Raw genomic sequence first — 24428 nt, 5'->3', positions numbered from 1 at the left:
AACTTTTGTGTAATTGCTTGTCAGAAGGCTATGAACGATAATGGACACCGCTCAAAGTATAACTGTCTGTAATACAACTATATTTTTAAATTATTTCACAATGCGAACCAAACTGCGATCTCTGTTTACGTTGCTAAGCAGAGATACATCTGAAGGAACTGAACTGGAAGACTCTTAAAGACAGAAATTATCCAGAGAAAGTCTACAAGGTTTCAAGAACTGGCTTTAAATAATTAATCTAGGAATATACAACTATCCCCTACGTATCACTTAAATAGGGATAGAGGGGATAAGATTAGAGTAATTGCAGCGCGCACAGACTTTCAAACAATCGTTCTTCCCACGTGAATGGAACATGAAAAAACCCGTAACAAGTGTCCAATGGGACGTACACTCTGATAAGCACGTCATGTTGGTTTGCAAATACAGATGTAGCCTGTAACACGATTTTGCGAGTGGGTCCGAATCTTATGTCTAGATTGTCGACTCTTAGACTTCAGTGAAATGCACTTTCACTAAAACCCGTAAAATGTACTATCGTTCAATGACATTAGTCATAAACTATGACCCATAGCACAGAAACATTAGCAAAGCTTAATGATGATATCGTTTACTACAAGTTGCCTGTGGTTAGATCTCAGTTCCTCATCGGCCCTGTGGCGCAATGGATAACGCGTCTGACTACGGATCAGAAGATTCCAGGTTCGAATCCTGGCAGGGTCGTAAATTTTTGAAAGGGCTACACGAAATTAGGAATTAAGAGTCGCACGAAAGTACAATTGCAGTTGTTACGAAGGAGAAGCACAATATAAACACAAAACTTTAATTTTATAACATTAATTTTAGCTGGAGAAATGGGCAACTGAAGATTAATGCATTTTCACTTTTGCCCTTGTTTACACTGTAATTTCAGTTTTTTGGGAAGCATTACTAGTGGTGGAAATACCACAACACACCTGCGAAACGGCACGCCGACGTGTATGACGATGAAGTTTTGAGAGAAAAAGTATTAACTAACAGTCTTTTTGAGGTTTCATTTGAGTACAGTGACTGCAAATGCAAGAGCACATAAACGTTGAAGATAACCCAACAAATAATTTTGTTTATTATTGGTATCGTTTAAGCTGCATAAATGTAAAGTGATACTCGTAAGAGGCGCTAAAAATTTTCCTTCGGGCCGGATTTGAACCAGCGACCTATGGATATCTGCCATACGTTCCTCTACAGTCCACCGCTCTACCAACTGAGCTACCGAAGGAGACGTTTTACGTGATCTATAACAACCATGATGCTATTGTCCAAAGAAGTTCTCTCTTGCAACAGCGTGAAAGCAAATAAGGAATGTAAAACTGAAGTTAACTTTATAGAGTGAAAGGCATTTTTAATTGGGTTATGGAATTTGTGCGCATCAGCGTGGAGACATTTTGGCGGTACGGCGTACTGAAGTACATATGTGGGCAATGTATTGGCCTAATAATGACCAGAAATACAAACAGTGAACATCGCTAAAAACCGCGCAACTGAAGTGAATTTGTAAATTATTACTTTCGTGAGAGTCGGTCACCCCACACGTGAACTTAGGTAGCGGGATGTACAATATGAAAATCTCATTGGTTTTCAGATAGCGGTACATATTAATAGAATGTTACAAATAAGAAAATGTACCAGTAATTACACTGTACAAAGGGAAATCCAGCAATCGCATACATATATGTAAGTAGGCGTACATGACAACGTAATTTCAGTGTAATTACCTCGAGTCCTTTGTGTATCATACCAGTACGAAGAAAGTAATTCTATCATGCCATGTTGTATAGTCTTTTACCTCTTCACAATAAGTTTGGGCTAGATTTTATTTCTTTAAGTTGCAGTAAAATTTAACTGCTGCGTGTATAACCACAACATTTTTCTCATACTCACGTTCGCCAAACAGCAGCTGTGTACAATGTTTAATAGGCCTACTTTACTGGTACACACATTCATTTCTCAATTCTCACGTTGAATACAATACTTGTATGAATATAGGTTTGTTAGAAAAAAAGACATTACATTGCTCACTGCAGTCATTATATTATGATGATATGCTACTGTGTATCTACTGAAAATTTGTAACTAAGTTCCCTGTTGACTGATTACGCTATAGGAAGTGTGTCAGTCATTGGCTGAATGGTTTAGACAGAAGACATATCGAATAAATTAGCCTATCACTGCATCATGTAAAGAGTAAGGGTTTGGTAAAAAAAAATTTATGTTATACAAATATAGATAATAATAATTATAAAACATTCCACCTAACACCTTCACACAATGTTTTTTCCTAATTTTTTCCTTTTCTAGAAATACTCACCCCAAGCTATGCATAGCACAATACTAACACCTCTTCCTCTTTCTGAACTCAACAATTCACTCATTATAGAGGGATGCTGACTCAATTTTTCAGGATAGCAATTGGAAAGTTGCAGTACAGAAAATGGCCCAGAGATCACCAGTGTGTGTGTGTGTGTGTGTGTGTGTGTGTGTGTGTTTGTTTAGTGAGTGAAGTGCACCGGCTGGTGCGGCCGTGCGGTTCTCGGCGCTTCAGTCTGGAACCGCGTGACTGCTACGGTCGCAGGTTCAAATCCTGCCTTGGGCATGGATGTGTGTGATGTCCTTAGGTTAGTTAGGTATAAATAGTTCTAAGTTCTAGGGGACTGATGACCACAGATGTTAAGTCCCATAGAGCTCAGAGCCATTTGAACCATTTGAGTGAAGTGTTATGAAACAATGTATGTATAGTGTGACTAATAGTGTGGTATGAGTGAATAGTGTGGCATTACATTATTTAAAAAGTAATTTGTTAAGAACGCACTGTATACCAGGAGTAAATCTAATGATTGTCTCTAACTAGAAGTCTGTAAATGCATGTGTATACCAATTAGCTTATTTTAAATTAGTCTAAACTTGTACATACTTTGACATGTCCTATATCCTTGTAAAAAGATAGATACAGATGAATAAAGCTACTACTCCTATTACTAGTAGTAGTATAAATGAAATGTGTCTACTGTTTGTAACTCCTATACTGTAAATTTTTTACCAACAATGAGCACTGTAAACAGTTCTAACTGCATAAATTATGTTCACGTTCAAATCGCTTGTGGGCTGCTGTCAGGCCCACATTATAGGAATCCATGCAGTTCCATGAAGCTGAGTTGTTGGTTTGAAGAAAATACATTGTATAGCTGGAAAGAGCTATAACTAGACTGCAGTGAGAATGCACTATGATTAGCTAACCATGTTTGTTGCTGTATTGCCGGTTGGCTTCTCTCTGAGGATCTTTGGCCAAGATGCAATAAGTTAATAAGTGGTCAAGAACAATTTTAGGTAATTATGGTTGTTACATTGTGGGTCAGACCATGTGAGGATAAGCATTATCATGATGAAAGATAATTTGATCTTTTCCTTGGAAATTGAGCCTTTTTGTACAATGCTGATTGAAAAACATCCATATTTCACTGTCCATCAATTGTTATTTTTAACGGTTATAGATATAGTTCAAATGGCATAGGCTCTATATCCCCAGTATCTCAAAAAACTGTTTCAGACATATTTAACATCAATGACTATATTCTGAGTTTTCTTCAAGTGGATATTCTGGATATTTCTACTCTACTTTTTACCATTTTCATTCCAGTACTGGTGCCAAAACACTCTTTCATCAGCTATTATAACTATTTCCTGAAAAACAATCAGCTTCTAGAGCCTGATGTTGGATCAGCTATTCTGAGGAAAACTTTTTTTCTTATTGTTTTGTGGTCAGCATTCAATTACTTCAGTATCTGAAGTGAATGCACATTATTATACCTGCATGTTCTGCTTCAAGAAAATGAGCTATTTTCTTTTGATTTCATTGAATTACCTGTCTACTGTCTGCAAAGCTTGTTGGGGGCAGTATCCAAACCTGAAAACGATTTACCTTACTTTATCTGTTGCCAAGCAACAATAACTAATCTGAAATAAGCATTGCAAATGTAAGTTTGGTAACTCCTGTCTTTAAAAGGAAGTCAGTCACTCAACAATTTTTCCCAGTGTCCATTGTATATATTTGTTTTCTACAAACCATGTCGCAACAAATTCAATGTGTCACTATCAGATGTAACAAACTGCCATGTTTAGAAAAACTGAGTGGATCAATGATGAAGTAGGAATGAAATGATAGTGTAAGATGCCTAATTAATCTAACTTAACACAAATGGGAAAATAATGCAAACTAAACAAAGAAGCAGTAATGTCATATCTCAATGAGGATCTTGAGAATTTCATCTTAGGACAGGAGCATGTAGAGGAACTATGTGTCAAGTTTAAAAGAATGGTTGACGATGCACTGGATATATATGCCCCAGTAGAACAGTTCTTGATGGGAGATGGCTTCCACAATATACAGTCCAAATTACTACCATAGCACAATATTGTCAAACGATCTTTCACAAAACCCTAAGAACTCTGCCTGTATGGAAAGCCTGTTAGTGAAACAAAAGTTAGTGTCCAGTTACTCGTGGAGGGACAGGAACTGAAAATGAGAGTAGCAAAGCAAAATCAGAAATGTTTACTCCTGTTTCCAAAGGTTTCTTTCAAAAGAAAACCCAGGAGTATAGCACTGATTTGATTCTCACACTCCTGTAATGTTTTACTGTGAAACAGCTGAAATCATTAAAACTGAACAAAGGCACAGGGCCCAATGGAATTCCTATCAGATTCTATACCAAATTTGCAGCTGAATCAGTCCCTCTGTGAACTATAATCTATTGTGGATCCTTCAGATAAAAAACCAAGTCTAGTAGCCAGAAGAAAAGGCGGGTCACACCTATTTACAAGAAGGGTAGCAGAAGTGCCACAAAACTACTGTTCAATAACTTGACAGTCATTTGTTGTAGAATCTTAGAACATATTCTGTGCCAAAACATCATGAGTTATCTCAAACAGAACAACCTCCTCCATGCTTTTGGCAGCCCGCATGCTTTTCAAAAAACATAGATCGTGTGGAACACAACTCTTGCACTTTTGTTACATAACATCCTCAAAGCCATGGATCAAAGCCTTCAGGTATATGTGGTACTTCTTGATTTCTGAAAAGCATTTGATTCATCACCACAACTACACTTATTATCAAAAGTATGATCATACAAGACAGACAAAATGAGTGACTGGGTTGAGGACTTCTTGGCAGGATGGATGCAGCATGTTATCTTGTATGAAGATGATCAACTTATTTAGAAGTAACATTCAGCGTGGTCCAGGGAAGTGTATTCGGTCCCTTACTGTTCATGTCGTATATTAATGATCCTGCTGATAATATCAGTAGTAGCCTCAGACCTTTTGCAGATGGTCCAGTTGTCTACAATGAAGTACAGTCTAAACACTAATTTGACACAATCTATTCAGTCTTGGCTGGTGAACGACACAGACTTGTTGATAAACCATAATAAATGGTAATACTACAAATGAAGCTGCACAAATATTCAGTCACACCTTAACAAGATTTCAAAGTGGTGCAAAGATTGGCAACTTGCTTCAAATGATCAGCAATGTAAAATTGTGCACTTCACAAAATCAAAAAACATAATAACCCATTAATATAATATCACTGAGCCACAGTTGGAAACAGTGAACTCATACAAACACCTGGTTGTAACACTTAGTCAGGACATGAAATGGAATAATTACATCGGCTCACACTTGGATAAAGCAGGTAGAAGGCTTTAGTTTATTGACAGAATACTAGGGAAATGCTATCAGTCTGCAAAGGAGGTTGCTTGCAAATCACTCGTGATCCATCATAGAATATTGCTCTGGTGTGTGGGAACTGTATGAAATACGAGTAGCAGGGCATTTGGAATGTATACAGAGAAGGGCAGCACAAATGAGCACAGGCATGTGTGACCCGTGGGAGTGCGTCACAGAGATGTTGAAAGAACTGAATGATGACTCAAGGAATATATTACAACCCCCCTCATATCACATAGGGATTGTGAGAACAAGATTAGAACCATGCTCCATATGTGAGTGGAACAGGAAGAAGCCCTAATAACTGGTACAGTGGGATGTATTCTCTGACATGCACTTCACAGTGGTTTGCAGAATAGAGATGTAGATGATATAAATAAACCACAATGGATAAGCTGAATCTATTAATACAACCTGCCATATTTACGAAGACGACAATATCTATGAAGTTACCCTACGACAAATAAATAAAGATTATTTTAAAAGGCAGAAGAGGACATTTGAGCAGTAGCAACTTATTATTTACAAATCTAGAGAAACACGCCTATCAAAAATAAATGAGCACCACAGCTCAATAAACACACAAACTGTCAGATCATAAGTAAACTGTGTTAACAGCTCTTAATAAAAGTAGAGAAAAGAAATGCTTTTCCAGTTACTATAAATACATGTATTAAAAATTATACCTTCTGTCTAAAGACCATGAAATAATTTATAGCACTGGAGAAATCCATGCGATTCCAGATGCTAAGCTTATTACCTTAATTGTTGTAACTTGTGGTCCTTCATGTCCTTGTACCAGTAAAACAAGGCTACAGGAGTACATACATGCCCATAAATAAAATATGTTATAAGACACACAACGCAAATAACTGATGTTACAAAAATGTGTAAATTAGAGCATACTCATAATTACTTTGGATATAAGAACAAGATCACAAATAAAATTATGAATTAGAAAGAAAATACAATTTTATGATGGTAACACGCTCAAGACTATTTATGTAAGTGATACATGTTCAGTGTTTTCTTAATATCTGTTAGATCAGATCAAGAACGCAGAATATAGGTTGTTGAAAGCAATAACATTTACAGGAACGTTTAAGTCACCACCAAAAATAAGGATTAAAAAATAAATAAGTCAAGCATCGTTTCCTGTAGATCTCATTAGGAGTAAAATGTTCAAGAATGTGGAATGAGATTAAGCACCTCTTAAAAAAAGGCTGCTGTTTTGTTAACTACAATAAGTAGCTATTACATGTATCTTTAGCAATAGTGCCTGTTTATGATAGTATAAGGGGGTTCAGAAAGAAACGAGCTGGAGGCATAAGTGCAGAAACCAGTACCTGTATGTTAGAAGTATTGACCCTGGCTGTTGAGACACTTGTTCCACTGTGACACAAGGTAGTGAACGGATGACTTGTAAAATTCCCAGGGCTGCGATGTTAGCCAGTTCCGCACATACAGCTGGACATCATCGTCTGAGGCGAATCGTTTGCCCTTCAGAGCCTTTATAAGGGGACCAAAAATGGCATAATCACAAGGAGAGAGGTCCAGACTGTATGGTGGGTAGCCGAGAACCTCCCATTTGAATTTCTGCAGGAGTGCCACAACTGTGTTGGCCGTATGAGGCTTTTCATTTTCGTGTAGCTGAATGACCCCACAATTGAGATTGCCTGGTAGTTTTGGTTTCATCGCTTGGCAAAGCATGGTCAAGGTTTGCAAGTAAATCTGGACATTCACTGTTGTCCCTTGCAGCAGGAAGTTAATCAGAAGAGGCCCATCTTTTGGTCCCCTTAAATAAGGCTCTCAGGGGCAAACAATTCACCTCGGACGACGACATCCAGCTATATGTGCAGAAGTGGTTAACATCGCAGCCCTGGGAATTTTATGAGACAGCCATTTCACCACCTTGTGTCACAGTGGGACAAGTGTCTCAACAGCCATAGTCAATACTTCTAACATGCAGGTACTGGTTTCTGTAATTATGCCCCCGGCTCGTTTCTCTTTGAATGTCCCTTATACATGCAATGCAGCTTTAAACTGAAAAGTTGTTACTTCCCTAAAGCTGAGAAGAAAATGCAACCAGATAATCTCAACAATCTTCAGGCAAAAATGAATTTGTCGCAACACTTGGACTCACTTCTTTTGAAGACTCTAAAACTATAAACATTGGATCTATTTTTCAGGTCTGTCAAATCAGTATTGAAGGCATAAGAAAATCAAAGTGCCAAAACTTACAGAAGATTTTATCAAAATATGACACTGACATTGTTGATATTCAGGAAGCCCATATTGAAAATGAAGATCAAATGGATCATTAAGATCAGTGGCTTTGACTTGCAAGGAGCAATGTACTATCATGCTTATCGAGTGGTAACTTACATATGATGTTTTATTCAGAATGTACATCTATGCTCTTTATCCGATGTCAATAACATCGACAAAGTTACCAGAAAAATTGGAGAACTAACAGTAATTAATATATTCAAACCTCCAGCTATATCTGGGCCTCCATAGGTCATTGCAGTGTAATTAATATATTCAAACCTCCAGCTACATCTGTGCCTCCGTAGGTCATTTCAGTATCACTACATCCTGCCATATATTTTGGAGATTTTGACAGTCACCATACTGAGTGGAAGTTTAATGAAAATGTTGAAATCATTGTAGATTGTGTAGAAGACAATAACTTATCTTTGGTATTAGATGCAAAGACAGGAGTATAATCCCAAACTATCCTTTGTGACAATTAATGAGAGTAAGCTACCTCTTCAAAGATCCTGGTTTGTATGAGAAGACCACCCATGCAGCCAGTTCTATCTAATACTGACTGGGGCAAGTATCACACTCGTATCGTCCTTTCCATGACCTACATGTAACTTTAGAGAAGCAAAGTAGTAAGCATTTCCTAAAAATCTGCACAGATGTCTTTGTTGGGTTCCCCCAAAAGCAAGTTACGAGAGACTTGTTGGAGCTATGATAAGTGCAGCAAACAAGGTAATGCCTAGGGGGTGACACAAGCAATATATTTCAGGCTGGGATGAAACTAACAAGAAACAATGAATTTCTAAAAAGTGGTGAGCCAGAAATGTGGGTAACCTACTTTATAATGTTAATACAGCCAGATGTACTAGATGGATCAAGACTATTGAGTAACACAGTTTTCAAACATCAAGTAGAAGAGCATGGTCATCATTAAAGAAGTTGGATGGAAACAAAATAAATGTAAGGAACAATTCTTATATATCAGTTAATAGGATTACATCACATTTACTGTTTCCATCCAGAACATCAATGTACAAAATTCATAAAAGATATATCAGATGAAAACTTACTTTTCCCAAAAAGAACACTGATGAACAATCTGACTTTTCAAGAACTTTCTCTGTGTCTGAAATTTCTCCTGTTCTTAAAATTTAAACCTGGAAAGGTCCTAGACAGTGATGGAATCCATTGCAGGCTTCTTCTGCATTGTGGGAACTGTGCAGAACACTGGCTGACAGATTTCTACTCTGACAGTGTAATATTTTGTTCAGTTCTGCAAAAAATGGAGCAATAAAAAATCATAGCAATAATAAAACCTGGCAAGCCATCAGACCAGCCAAAGAACTGTTCCCCAACTGCACTATTGAGTGCTGTTTATAAATTCCATGAAAGAATTCTTTATAGTCAGATCTGCCCAGTGATCTGTCAGTACCTTCCAGTTGAACAAGCTGGATTCTAACCAAGACAGAGCTGTGCTGGTTTAGTCTTAGCATTAACAATATTTATTGAAGCAGGCTATCAAATGAAGCAGAAAATACAAGTTACTTCCATTGCTCTAAGTGCAGCATGTGATATAGTTTGTAGGCATGAACTACTATATATATATAAATCATTATAACTTATTCTGTGCAGAACGACGACAAAACTAACTGACAATTATTAGCTGGAAGGGCTTTTACTTTAACTACAGGAAAAATCATTAGCTCTCCAAAGTACTGAACAAGGCCTTACACGGGGATTTGTCCATGCTCTTCATCTGTTTAATTTGTATATATCTGATATGCCTCCAACACAGTCCAGAAAGTTTGGCTATGCAGATGACTGGGCAATAGCCACATAACATAAAATCTTTGAAGATACTACTTCCATAAATGGAAGTTACAATCAAATCCAAATAAGACAGAAGCCGCACATTTTCATCGACCAAACAGATCGATGTCTATCTTGAGGGAGACAAGCTATCTCATAACATGCATCCAAAATGTGTTGAGATCATCTTAAACAGGACACTTTCTTTTAAGGAGCACTTGATATGAACATTTACTAAAATTGAAAGTAAAAACAACAATCTCCACAAGCTCTATGGAACTATTTGGGGAACATCACCACACAGTCTTTGAGTATCAGCACTGGATTTATTATATTCAGCAGCAGAGCATTGTGAAAAAGGTAGATGTAGAGCTTACAAATCCATGCACATTGTTAGTGGCTCAATAAGATTTACTCCACCTACAGGTTACCTATCTTAAGTCAAATTCCACATCTTGATATAAGACAGAAGAGTATGCTACTAAATCAGTACCAGAAGGTTGTCGATAACCCTGGCCTTACAATATTGGACAATGTTTTCCCTAAGGAGGGAAGAAGATTAAGATCGAGACATTCCACTCTTATCATAGACAGGATCCTTACTGAAAATGAATTCTTTGTTTTCAATGAAACACTGTTGACAGCAATACTGTCCTCTACAATGCCTGAAACTGTGTTGTATTAAGGAGATACCCCCTGGACTTGACCAGTGTCAGGCAATTTGGACTACCCTGAACTGCAACCTGATGGGCCATGGAAGATGTGCAGACATTCTTCACAAGTGGGGTAAATCTTCACCACCATCTTGGACTGTGGTGCAGAATGATAGACAATTACTCATGATATATCAACATGTCCAACATGTGTCTACAAGGGTCCTCTCAAAAATTTTCTGACAGTGATGAGTGGTGTGACAAACTATATAGGGTGTTACAAAAAGGTATGGCCAAACTTTCAGGAAACATTCCTCACACACAAAGAAAGAAAATATGTTATGTGGACATGTGTTCGGAAATGCGTACTTTCCCTGTTAGAGCTCATTTTATTACTTCTCTTCAAATCACATTAATCATGGAATGGAAACACACAGCAACACAACGTACCAGCTTGACTTCAAACACTTTGTTACAGGAAATGTTCAAAATGTCCTCCGTTAGCGAGGATACATGCATCCACCCTCCGTCGCATGGAATCCCTCATCCGCTGATGCAGCCCTGGAGAATGGCGTATTGTATCACAGCCGTCCACAATACGCGCACGAAGAGTCTCTACATTTGGTACCGGGGTTGCGTAGACAAGAGCTTTCAAATGCCCCCATAAATGAATACAAGAGGGTTGAGGTCAGGAGAGCGTGGAGGCCATGGAATTGGTCCGCCTCTACCAATCCATCGGTCACCGAATCTGTTGTTGAGAAGCTTACAAACACTTCGACTGAAATGTGCAGGAGCTCCATCGTGCATGAACCACATGTTGTGTCGTACTTGTAAAGGCACATGTTCTAGCAGCACAGGTAGAGTATCCCGTATGAAATCATGATAACGTGCTCCATTGAGCGTAAGTGGAAGAACATGGGGCCCAATCAAGACATCACCAACAATGCCTGTCCAAACGTTCACAGAAAATCTGTATTGATGATGTGATTGCACAATTGCGTGCGGATTCTCATCAGCCCACACATGTTGATTGCGAAAATTTACAATTTGATCACGTTGGAATGAAGCCTCATCCGTAAAGAGAACATTTGCACTGAAATGAGGGTTGACACATTGTTGGATGAACCATTCGCAGAAGTGTACCCGTGGAGGCCAATCAGCTGCTGATAGTGCCTGCACACGCTGTACATGATACGGAAACAACTGGTTCTCCCATAGCACTCTCCATACAGTGATGTGGTCAACGTTACCTTGCACAGCAGCAACTTCTCTGACGCTGACATTAGGGTTATCGTCAACTGCACAAAGAATTGCCTCGTCCATCGCAGGTGTCCTTGTCATTCTAGGTCTTCTCCAGTCGCGAGTCATAGGCTGAAATGTTCCGTGCTACCTAAGACACCGATCAATTGCTTCGAACGTCTTCCTATCGGGACACCTTTGTTCTGGAAATCTGGCTCGATACAAATGTACCACACCATGGCTATTGCCCTGTGCTAATCCATACATCAAATGGGCATCTGCCAACTCCGCATTTGTAAACATTGCACTGACTGCAAAACCACGTTCGTGATGAATACTAACCTGTTGATGCTGTGTACTGATGTGCTTGAAGCTAGTACTGTAGAGCAATGAGTCGCATGTCAACACAAGCACCGAAGTCAACATTACCTTCTTTCAATTGGGCCAACTGGCGTTGAATCGAGGAAGTACAGTACGTACTGACGAAACTAAAATGAGCTCTAACATGGCAATTAAGCGTTTCCGGACACATGTCCACATAACATCTTTTCTTTATTTGTGTGTGAGGAATGTTTCCTGAAAGTTTGGCCGTACCTTTTTGTAACACCCAGCATAAAAGACCTCAATGTTTACCTGTAACTGTTGTTGTTTGTGTTATACTATACTGGAGAGATGTGTTGAAATGTTGATATGTAGTACTTTAGCCGCATATGTATCTGCGATTCAAAAACTCTCAGTGTATGCCATAAGATATATAAATAATTATGTTATTTCCCATACAGCTAACAGGAAGTTTTAATCCATGAATCTATATGATGAGAGAATCTGTAAAAAGAGAGGCTGATAGGCCTATGTTCTGATTTTCATATGAATTGGTAGGGATGCCTAATTTTTTGCTTTATGCTAGATGGGAGCTTGTTGAGGATCTTCGCACCAAAAGAAATATTTTCACTCTGAAATCTAGATTATGATACATCGACTACGTGAAAATTTTTTTTGAGCCTTGTATTGTGATTGTGTAAATCACAGTTCAGGTGAAACTATACTATCAGCGACAATGTACTGTAAGTTGAGTGTAAGAATCCAAGATCCCTAAAGATGCAGCTGCAAGATGTGCAGTAATTTCCTTTAGAAAATATTCTTGCTGCTCAAATCTGCTATTAATTACTTTGTGGATAATTCCACAAAGCAGTAGGAAGCGAACACACACAAAATAAGCAGACAACCTTGTCAGTAGTTCAACACAGTTAGAAATACTATTTCAAGCAAATCATATGGAAGTGAACCTGTTGATTAGTTTATATCTGCGAATTGACCCATTTTACCTTGTTATCCAGTGTGACTGTAAAGAAATTTACAAGGAGTGTTTCATCTTGCGCGTGACCTACTGATACATACTGTTTCTTGTACTAGCAGGTCATTTCTGTTTAACAAGGTGCACTCTGAGAAACTGAGTGTTCACTGTGTTGGTTTGGAGAATTTGCACACACAAAGAGGATAGTGTGATGCATCATTGGTGTAAAGGATCGATTTGTAACTCTGCATTGAGTGGTACTGACTAAGTCTGCAACATATCTGATTGAACAGACACTATAGAATTTTGGAATAAAACTGAACACTTTTTTCTTTTTCTTTTTAAATAACTTTACTAGGAGGTGAACAACTGCTGGTACTCAACCACTGCCTTCTATTTCTGATGTAGCAGAAAAAGTCAGACAATGTTTTGGTATGTCAACCTGAAATAAAGAAGCTCATAAATATTATTTTTTTTAAATATTAGAATAATCCCCAAAGAAACTTGAGTCCCAAGATGATACAACTTAAGAAAATAAATTAAAGAGGTGCAATTTTAGAAAGTTTCTAAAAGAAGATATGCAAATGCAAAGATATTAGTAGATAGCTGTCAGTTACTTGATCTAAAGAAACAAAATTCAGACATGTTTCCATCAGGTGAAAACCAACAGCCATTAAGTACTTTAAAAAATGCATTTTACCTTTACCTGCTTTATTTAACCTATGTATCATCTTCTGTTCTCAGTCATAGACCATCATGACCATGTAAGATAAAACAGATCAGTTAAAAACAAATCCCATTTTCCTTTTAAGCTAATACAATGGCAGGGTTGTCATGATGAAACTGCCCAAATTACTACTACTACTACTACTACTACTACTACTCAGCTCTACAGCCCTTGGATGGCCTTGACCTGCATCACAACATCCTGCCATCCTATCCAGTCCATGGCTTTCCGTCTCCATCCCCTGACACCCGCTTTTTCATGTCTTCAATTCTGTCCACCCATCTCTTTCTGGGACATCCCTTCCATCATCTGCCTCCAGCTTTGCCATCAAAAATCCTCTTACATGTTCTATCTTCCTCCTTTCTGACCACATGTTCTGCCCATTGCAGTCTTCTTATTTTAATGGTAGTGACAATGTCAGGTTTTTTAAACAGTTGTTCTGATTCTGCATTCGTATGGATGCGCCAACCTTCTTGATTGTATATTGGGCCATATATTTTCTGCAGAACCTTTCTCTCCCAAATGCTAAGGATCCTTTCCTCATTTGCAGTCATGGTCCATGTCTCGGCACCATACATAACAACTGGTCTTATAATTGTTTTGTAAATGAGGATTTTAGATTTTCGTGATAGAAGTGAGCTCCTAACCATGGGTAATGTGGCAAAGTAGCATCTGTTGCCTTCTGTTATTCTTGCTTTCACCTCGCTGATGATGTCATTTGTCTCTGTGATAGTCGATCCGAGGTACCTGAAGTCTCTCACCTTTTCAAACTCCTTGTTGGCCATCCTGAGATTTGGTAGGTTTTGCTGGTTGGTTATTGCCATATATTTGGTCTTTTTGACATTGACTACCAGGACAAGTTCCCTTGCACCTCTCTCTAGTTGTTGATAGGCATCAGCCATCACAGCAGTGTTTCGTGCGAGTAATGCAACATAATCTACATAGGCTAGGTACTGCAGTGAATGATTAAAAATGGTTCCTCCTCTATTCATCTCTATCTGACTTATGTCATTTTCTAGGCAGAGGTTCAATAGAAGTGAGAAGATATTGTCACCCTGTCTCAGTCCCTTAGCTTCACTTCCACTTCTCTGGAGATCTCACCCTGTATTTTTACTTTACAGCTGGTTTCACTGAGGGTCATCATAGAAAGTTCAATGAGCTTCTTAGGTATTCCTGCCTCTTCCACGATGTTCTACAATGCCACTCTTGAGATGCTATCATAGACTTGTTTAAAATCAATATAAAGCTGATTATGTTTATTTGATGTTCATAAAACTTTTCAAGTAGTATGTGTAATGTGAATATTTGGTCAGTTGTTGACCTGCTTCCTCTAAAGCCACCCTGATAGTCTCCAATTCTCTCTTCCACATAGGGAGTAAGCCTCCTAGTTAGGATCTTGGAAAACACTTTATATGTAGAATTTAGCAAGGATATTCATCAGTAATTCTGGCAGTTTAATTTATCTCCTTTTTTATATATGGGGCACATAATAGCCATTTTCCACTCCATTGCCATGCTCTCATGCTGCCAGATGTTCAGTATTACTTTATGTATTGCTTTACACAATGCTTCCCCACCATATTTGAGAAGTTCCACTTGGATCTGATCTTCTCCAGGTGACATTATTTTTTAAGATCTTAATGGCTTGTGGTAGTTCATCCAGTGTGAGTTCCGGTATTAAGACCTCTGTTCCATAATAAGTTATTTCCACCAGTTCTTCTTGTTCTGATCCTTCCACTTCTGGGTTCAGTAACTCTTGGAAGTATTCTGCCCATCTGTCAAGTATTTTATTACTCTCCCCTATCAAATCCCCTTCTTTATCTCTACATATATTTGTTCTGGCTTGAAACCCAGCCTTTCCACCTTTAATCTTTTGATACATTTCACATACTTCTCCTAGCTATTCAATTTCTTCCATTTTTTTTCTTTTCTGGTGATCTTTTCTTCTTTCTGCAATGCCTCTTAGCTACATGGCACTTCTCATTATATTCATTCAGTTTTGCTCTAGTTCGTCTCTGAAATAATTTCATTCATGCTATGTCACGCTCCTCAGTTCTTCTCATACGTTCTTCATCAAACCAATCTGCCTTCCTTTGAGCCTGTACATGTCCCAAAACCTCCCCAGCTGTCTCGAGGATTGCAGTCTTACATTATTTCTATATGTTCATTTGATGTGTCAGTATCGTTCTCAATCCCCTCTTCTATTTTTGTCTGATATGCTCTCTATATTTCTTCTGACTTTAGTTTTGTAATGTTAAGACTCTTCTGTTTGTGGCCTTTTTGTTTACTCAATAGTGAGATCCTTTGCCTCTACTTAATTCTCACTAGATGGTGATCTGAATTGCAGTCAACTCCAAGTTCGCTCCTAACATCCGTTATGTCTGATCTGTGAATCCAGGCAATCAATATATAGTCTATTTGATATCTGGTTTGTCCATCTGGTGACATCCATGTTTCTTTGTGTATCTTTTTGTGTGGAAAACATGTACTGCTGACAGTCATGTTTTTACTTATAGCAAAATTTGTCATTTGATATTTCATGGAGGCTATGTCTTCCGATAGTTGGCTGATAAGCCTCTTCTTTTCCTATTTTTGCACTCGAGTCTCCTATTAAGATGGTAACATCATGTTTAGGAGCCTGATCATACAACTGATCTACCTTGGTATAAAACTCATCCTCCTGTTGTTCATCTGCCTCCTCTGTGGGTGCATGTACATTTATAATTGTTATGTTGAAAAATTTCCACCTTAATCTTAATATGGACATCCATTCATTGATTGGTTCGAAGCACATTACAGCGTGTTTCAGACCTTTAGTGACCACAAAACCGGAAATACAGAAGCGTCCGATCCCACCTGTCTGCTTTGACCCATGACATCACAAATATGGCGGAAACAAAAACAAACACACACACTTTCCACAAGAAGCTATAGTATAATAAAATAATGGAATAGATGATAATAAAATGCGTGGCTTTTTCAAATGTATTGAATTAATGAGATTAATTTTTCGGCGTGAATGACAAGCACAATAAGCTGAGCTATGCCTGGAAATAAGTCCGTATTAGTTCATATTATTTTGCAGGGCGGAGTAGTTTCTTTCTCCGCTGTAGATTTGTGCTTACCATTCTTTATAATACTACGTTTGGTCGCCGCGTTCACCTTTGAAGTCTTGACCGTGTTCCTATTAAGCTTATCGGATCTTCGTAATTTTCCAAAGTACACAGGTGGGCTTCAGTTATTGTAATTATTGTACTATTTGAAATAACAACTCACACGACCTTTCTGTTAATAAAACAATACTGTATTTTTCTAAACGGTGCACATATGAAATCCACACTCCTCACTTATTCATAGCGACCCCAAAAATGGCGGTCTACAATTACTCGCTAAAAAATTGACGTGCTTCTCACTCTTTCACTAGCTGAGCGCGAATCCTCCTTCCTCCTACCGGTACCAGAAAAAATCCTCTGTTTATTAACAACTGAAAGTCAAAAAATACATGACGGTGGGCATAGGCTCTATGATGGGCTACCGCTTCATCTTGTCTCTTTGCCTTTAAGGAAGACGAAAACATAAAGGAAATGCAAAAGGTTTATCACAAAGCCTAATGACACTAACGGGACAAGTGCGTGAAATGGGGTGTTTTGGGTGGGGGGGGGGGGGGGGGGGGCAAACTAAATATAAACAAATTTAGACGCCTTGCGTAGCTACAACGTGTAAGTGAAGACAGCCATGCATGAATACCCACCCACCTCCCCAGGGGTCATAACCCCTGCAACCCATAGAAGATAAAGATGCTTCAATAGCTGATTAGTGTTTTTTGTCTTTTTTTAAAAAAAAATCTCACGGGATAGAACGAACAGATCAGAAAGATAAATATAATAAACTAAAACAGAAATTGGAGGAAACAGATAATTAAAATAAGTAGTTAGCGTTTTTACACACACACACACACACACACACACACACACACACACACACAAAAAATCTCACGAGATAGAACGAACAGATCAGAAAAGTAAACAAAATAGGATAAAACAGAACTGGAGACAGCCACACTCAAACCAAACTCCGCGCCGTCACGACGTCACACACGACAACACCCTTACGTCACGGGTCAAAACCGACGTGTGGGATCGGACGCTTCTGTCGACCCACAAAACCTGTAACAAAGGTATTCGTCCTCCCACCACTATAGTAGACTGTGAAATTTCCTGAGTCCATTATGTCACTTCCCTTCCACCTAATTTCCTGGAGAGCCAACAGTTGTACCATAGTTGTTCACTTGCGTTAGCAGCTGCCATAGGGCTCCAGCTTGGTATAGGCTCCACACATTCCATGTTCCTACGTACATATCTCTTATGCTTTTTTGTTTGCTGGAATCGTCATCAAAATATCTGTCTGGCTTATTCCTTTGTTAGCATTCGCAACAAGTGATTTTTACAGGGAAAGATTGTTAATCTTCCGCCCAACCATTTGAGGGGTTGCCTCTAACAGCTCACTGGGTAGCTGGTTCCAGTTTCAGGGGAACATCCTTAGCCTTTGTAGGTCCCTCTACTGATTGCAAGGCAACAGTTGATGGTTGGAGGCTCCTTTGCCTTTCTTCCAAGCCATTGGCTGTCATACTTGCTGGTTGTGGTCTGCCCCAGGTATTTTATTTCCCTGGTACCCTCCATATCTGGAGGGCATTCCCCTATCCGCCTCTTGGGGAGGTGCCAGATGGGGGTCCAGCAACCCCACATGGGGAAACAGCCCAAATAAATACTGTAATCCATCCTTGAAGTGCTTATCAATCTCTATATATAAAAGGCAATGTCCTGACTGACTGACTGACTGACTGACTCACTGACTGACTGAATCACTCACTCACTCACTCACTCACTCATCATCGACCAGCCCAAACTGCTAAGGACAGCACCTTGAAATATGGAGAAGACTTGGATCTTGTACTGTAGGCATTTTTAAAGAAGGGATTTTATGAGAAATTTCAACCATAAGTGGGAGAAATAGGGGATGAAGGTTTTTTTCAGAAAAATGTTGCTATTAAGGCAATTTTGAAGCTAGACCTACGAAAATTGGTATTTGCTTTCTCAGTCATAAATAAAGAAATATGTGTTTCAGCATTTTTGGAAATATAACCCTATGGGGGTGAAATAGTGGGTGAAAGCCTTTTTTGAAAATATATCATTATTAAAGAACTACTGAAGTATTTTTAAAGCTACATCTATGAACACCGGTGTTTGACTTCTTGGTTGAAAACAAAAAAAATGTGTGTTTTTGAAAATTGAACTCCTAAGGGGGTGAAATAGGGGATGAGCTTTTTACAAAAATATTTTATTATGGAAGCATTTTTGAAGCTAAATCTTTGAAAATTTAAATTTGGCTTCTCAAAAATAAAAAAAAAAAATATGTTACACCGTTTCTGGATACTCAGCCCCTATACATGTGAAATGGGGGATGAAAATTTTTACAGAAGTATTTCTTTGACGCGAGCATTTAAGCAATCTATGAAAACTTGTATTTGGTTTCTTCGTTAGAAATAAAACATACACGCATGTCTCCGTTTTTGGAAATTCAAACCTTAAGGGGGTGAAATACGGTCAGACTGATTCACTGACTCATTGTCGTCCAGCCCAAACCACTAAGGATAGAAACGTGAAGTTTGGAGAGGGTGTGGATCATATGCTGTAGGCATTGTTTAAGAAGGGATTGTCTCAAATTCCACTCCTAAGAAAGTGCTACAGGGGATGAAGGATTTTTGAAAGTATATAGCTATTAATCCTATTGAAGCTAGACCTACAAAAACTGGTATTTGGTTCTCAGTCAGAAAATAAAAAAAATACATGTTCTGGCATTTTGGAAATTAAACCACTAAAAGAGTGAAATAGAGGGTGAAACAGTTTTTGAAAATAAATAATTACTAAAGAACTAGTAAAGGATTTTTAAGGCTACATCTATGACAACTGGTATTTGACTTCTCAGTTAGAAATAAAAAAAAAAAAAAATACATGTATCAGTGTTTCTGCAAATTCACCTCTAAGAGAATGCAATAAGAGGATGAAAATTTTTAAGAAAATATTTTGTTACATTAAACAAATTTTAAAACTAAGCTGATGACAAGTGGTGCTTCATTTCTCGGTTAGATATAAATAAAATTTGCTAGTGGATGAAAGTTGCTAAGGAAGTATCTCCACAAGATTGCAAAAGGCATAATTAACAAAAACTTTGGACTTCAGCTACCAGAATCGATTTTTTCTCAGAACCACATTCGGGAAAGACCATGCTTAATGGCCTTAATTAATGTAAAAATCTTAGAAGGTATTGCAATTTGTGAACAACATAAAAATTCAGTTAAATAAAAACTAAAAGATTTATGCAGGCCACACTGTCTACACGAACGAGGCAGTGGGCGCTAAGCTGATAATGATATGTAGGTTAAATAAAACAGCTAAAAATTCAAAGATGCAGTTATTTACTAATACATTCAACTAGGCAATACTAGTTGATTTTATAAAGGTTATGCACAGCTGATTTAGGAACCAGGTTTTAAATTGTAAGACATTTCCAGGGGCAGATGTGGACTCTGACCACAATCTATTGGTTATGAACTGTAGATTAAAACTGAAGAAACTGCAAAAAGGTGGGAATTTAAGGAGATGGGACCTGGATAAACTGAAAGAACCAGAGATTGTACAGAGTTTCAGGGAGAGCATAAGGGAACAATTGACAGGAATGGGGGAAAGAAATACAGTAGAAGAAGAATGGGTAGCTTTGAGGGATGAAGTAGCGAAGGCAGCAGAGGATCAAGTAGGTAAAAAGACGAGGGATAGTAGAAATCCTTGGGTAACAGAAGAAATATTGAATTTAATTGATGAAAGGAGAAAATATAAAAATGCAGTAAGTGAAGCAGGCAAAAAGGAATACAAACGTCTCAAAAATGAGATCGACAGGAAGTGCAAAATGGCTAAGCAGGGATGGCTAGAGGACAAATGTAAGGATGTAGAGGCCTATCTCACTAGGGGTAAGATAGATACTGCCTACAGGTAAATTAAAGAGACCTTTGGAGATAAGAGAACCACTTGTATGAATATCAAGAGCTCAGATGGAAACCCAGTTCTAAGCAAAGAAGGGAAAGCAGAAAGGTGGAAGGAGTATGTAGAGGGTCTATACAAGGGCGATGTACTTGAGGACAATATTATGGAAATGGAAGAGGATGTAGATGAAGATGAAATGGGAGATATGATACTGCGGAAGAGTTTGACAGAGCACTGAAAGACCTGAGTCGAAACAAGGCCCCCGGAGTAGACAACATTCCATTGGAACTACTGACGGCCTTAGGAGAGCCAGTCCTGACAAAACTCTACCATCTGGTGAGCAAGATGTATGAAACAGGCGAAATACCCTCAGACTTCAAGAAGAATATAATAATTCCAATCCCAAAGAAAGCAGGTGTTGACAGATGTGAAAATTACCGAACTATCAGTTTAATAAGTCACAGCTGCAAAATACTAACACGAATTCTTTACAGACGAATAGAAAAACTAGTAGAAGCCAATCTCGGGGAAGATCAGTTTGGATTCCGTAGAAACACTGGAACACGTGAGGCAATACTGACCTTACGACTTATCTTAGAAGAAAGATTAAGGAAAGGCAAACCTACATTTCTAGCATTTGTAGACTTAGAGAAAGCTTTTGACAATGTTGACTGGAATACTCTCTTTCAAATTCTAAAGGTGGCAGGGGTAAAATACAGGGAGCGAAAGGCTATTTACAATTTGTACAGAAACCAGATGGCAGTTATGAGTGTCGAGGGGCATGAAAGGGAAGCAGTGGTTGGGAAGGGAGTAAGACAGGGTTGTAGCCTCTCCCCGATGTTGTTCAATCTGTATATTGAGCAAGCAGTAAAGGAAACAAAAGAAATATTCGGAGTAGGTATTAAAATTCATGGAGAAGAAATAAAAACTTTGAGGTTCGCCGATGACATTGTAATTCTGTCAGAAACAGCAAAGGACTTGGAAGAGCAGTTGAATGGAATGGACAGTGTCTTGAAAGGAGGATATAAGATGAACATCAACAAAAGCAAAACAAGGATAATGGAAAGTAGTCGAATTAAGTCGGGTGATGCCGAGGGAATTAGATTAGGAAATGAGACACTTAAAGTAGTAAGGGAGTTTTGCTATTTGGGGAGCAAAATAACTGATGATGGTCGAAGTAGAGAGGATAAAAATGTAGACTGGCAATGGCAAGGAAAGCGTTTCTGAAGAAGAGAAATTTGTTAACATCGAGTATAGATTTAAGTGTCAGGAAGTCATTTCTGAAAGTATTTGTATGGAGTGTAGCCATGTATGGAAGTGAAACATGGACAATAAATAGTTTGGACAAGAAGAGAATAGAAGCTTTGGAAATGTGGTGCTACAGAAGAATGCTGAAGATTAGATGGGTAGATCACATAACTAATGAGGAAGTATTGAATAGGATTGGGGAGGAGAGAAGTTTGTGGCACAACTTGACCAGAAGAAGGGATCAGTTGGTAGGACATGTTCTGAGGCATCAAGGGATCACCAATTTAGTATTGGAGGGCAGCGTGGAGGGTAAAAATCATTGAGGGAGACCAAGAGATGAATACACTAAGCAGATTCAGAAGGATGTATGTTGCAGTAGGTACTGGGAGATGAAAAAGCTTGCACAGGATGGAACAGCATGGAGAGCTGCATCAAACCAGTCTCAGGACTGAAGACCACAACAACAACAACATGCACAGCTATAAATTAATAATGGAATATATTATCCTTTGAGATGCACAATATTTACACAAATCCTTCATAGTAAATATTTTGGAAAGAAAGTAAGGGAGATAGGAAAGACATTTACTTTATACTGAGACAAAAATGGAGATAAAAATGGGTTGACTAAAATTAATCCACAGTTCAACAGGTCACTGCAGAAAGGTCATGAGTCATCTTTTTTACAAAAGTAAGTACTATATTGGAACTGGGTGATGAAGGGCAGCCAGATTAATACATGCAAGGTGGGCAGTAGTCTATCAAATGATATCACTGCCTTAGCTCAAAATCTTCACTCCATGAATGAAGATCATGAGTCAGTGGCTCGTGCCATTTTGAAATGTATGGGAGTATGTTTAATTTAAGGAAAAAGACATTGGTGCCCTGTTGCTGCTTTCACATGTAGCCTATTTTTTTCTTGTTAAGTTTAACAAACTGCAACAATCCAGTAAGTGGTTCACCATAGACAGTCCAATTATTATTTATTTCTTTTTTTTCCAGTGAACTTTGTGAAGTTTTTGTATACAGTGAAAAGGGAAGAAATTTCTGTGGGCAGAAGTTCACTACATACAAAAGTTATCATTACCAAATATTCTTGTGCAGTATATTTTATTTCAAAAAGCTATAGCTTAATGTTTTTGACATACATAATATGAAAAGAAAACACTCACACTTTTATGGGTACCATGAAGGTGAAGCCACAAAAGGTGGAAATTAAGTAAGCTTATTTCTATACCATTATATCCAAAAACATATCCCCAAAGATATGATTGAGCTTCACCTGTTCTCCAATGGGTGTGCTGATCAGAATAACACAATGATTCATTTTTGGTTAACACTTTTATCAACTGGGAGAGCATTTTTCTCTCAAGGGATATAGATGGGACGAGAGTACAAAGAAGATGATGAGCCATCATGACAGAACCTATATATACTCTTTAGAGTATTCGATTAAAAAAAAAAAGAGAGAGAAGGCAGCAAGTACATTCTCAGTAGAAACTATTGACAATGTTGCTATATTAGCATTTAAACATTGGTGGCCAGTCTATTTTAAAAAGTCTTGTCTATCTGAATCAAGTTTGGTAACATTTACTAAGGAGCACTGAATTTCGTTTTCCCCTTCTAAATCTATGAGTTTTGAGTATGACGCACACTATCCTAGGCAAGTGAAACAGAGCAGTTCTGTGACAGTACATTCACAGAGACATTTCAGCTCCTTTACAGCTTCACTAAGGATCATGTACTTACTAATAAGTTAGCGCATCCTGAAAAATGGGTAAAATAGTACAAGATATACTGAATATGAAAAAGTATGTTCCACATGAGCATATGGAATCTTATGAGCAATTGCAAGAATGGCCAATAGTAGGTGGAGCAAACAAGACAACGATGATCAAGCAGATTCATTTGTTTTATTGTGTTTTGCTTGAGCATCATTATAAGCAAGTGCAGCTACAGGCTCAGAAAATGCATAAAATTAGAGTTTTCAGTTCAGAATATTTTCTTATTTTGTAATAAAATTGACATTTTTTTCAAAGTATAGCTTTCATTTATCGTAACAAATAGTTGCTCACTGCAGAAAGGTCATAAGTCAGCAATTTTAAGTTTACTTTTACGCTAAATTATAAATTTTAAAAAATACAATGCTACACAGTGCCTGAAAACTCTATAACCATTGACACCTAAAGAACAGTATATACACAGATGGTTTGTAGTGTAGAGAGTTTCACCTTCTCCTGTAGAATTTTACTTTTGTGACACATGCCGGCCGAAGTGCCCATGCGGTTAAAGGCGCTGCAGTCTGGAACCGCAAGACCGCTACGGTCGCAGGTTCGAATCCTGCCTCGGGCATGGATGTATGTGATGTCCTTAGGTTAGTTAGGTTTAAC

At 38.2% G+C, this 24428-nt stretch overlaps 2 non-coding genes across 2 annotated transcripts; one reads left to right on the top strand and one right to left on the bottom strand.

Moving 5' to 3' along the window:
* The first annotated feature begins 650 nt into the window (after nt 1–650).
* Nucleotides 651–723, top strand: Trnar-acg. Its single transcript has one exon. It is a non-coding gene; the product is annotated as a tRNA-Arg (tRNA).
* A 445-nt stretch (nt 724–1168) lies between these two features.
* On the bottom strand, nt 1169–1258 carry Trnay-gua. Its single transcript is given in 2 exon segments — nt 1169–1204; nt 1222–1258. It is a non-coding gene; the product is annotated as a tRNA-Tyr (tRNA).
* Between the last annotated feature and the right edge of the window lie 23170 nt (nt 1259–24428).

Source organism: Schistocerca americana, chromosome 2 (genome assembly GCF_021461395.2).
Source record: "Schistocerca americana isolate TAMUIC-IGC-003095 chromosome 2, iqSchAmer2.1, whole genome shotgun sequence".
NCBI lineage: Eukaryota > Metazoa > Arthropoda > Insecta > Orthoptera > Acrididae > Schistocerca > Schistocerca americana.
This window is presented reverse-complemented; position numbering and strand designations above follow the sequence as displayed.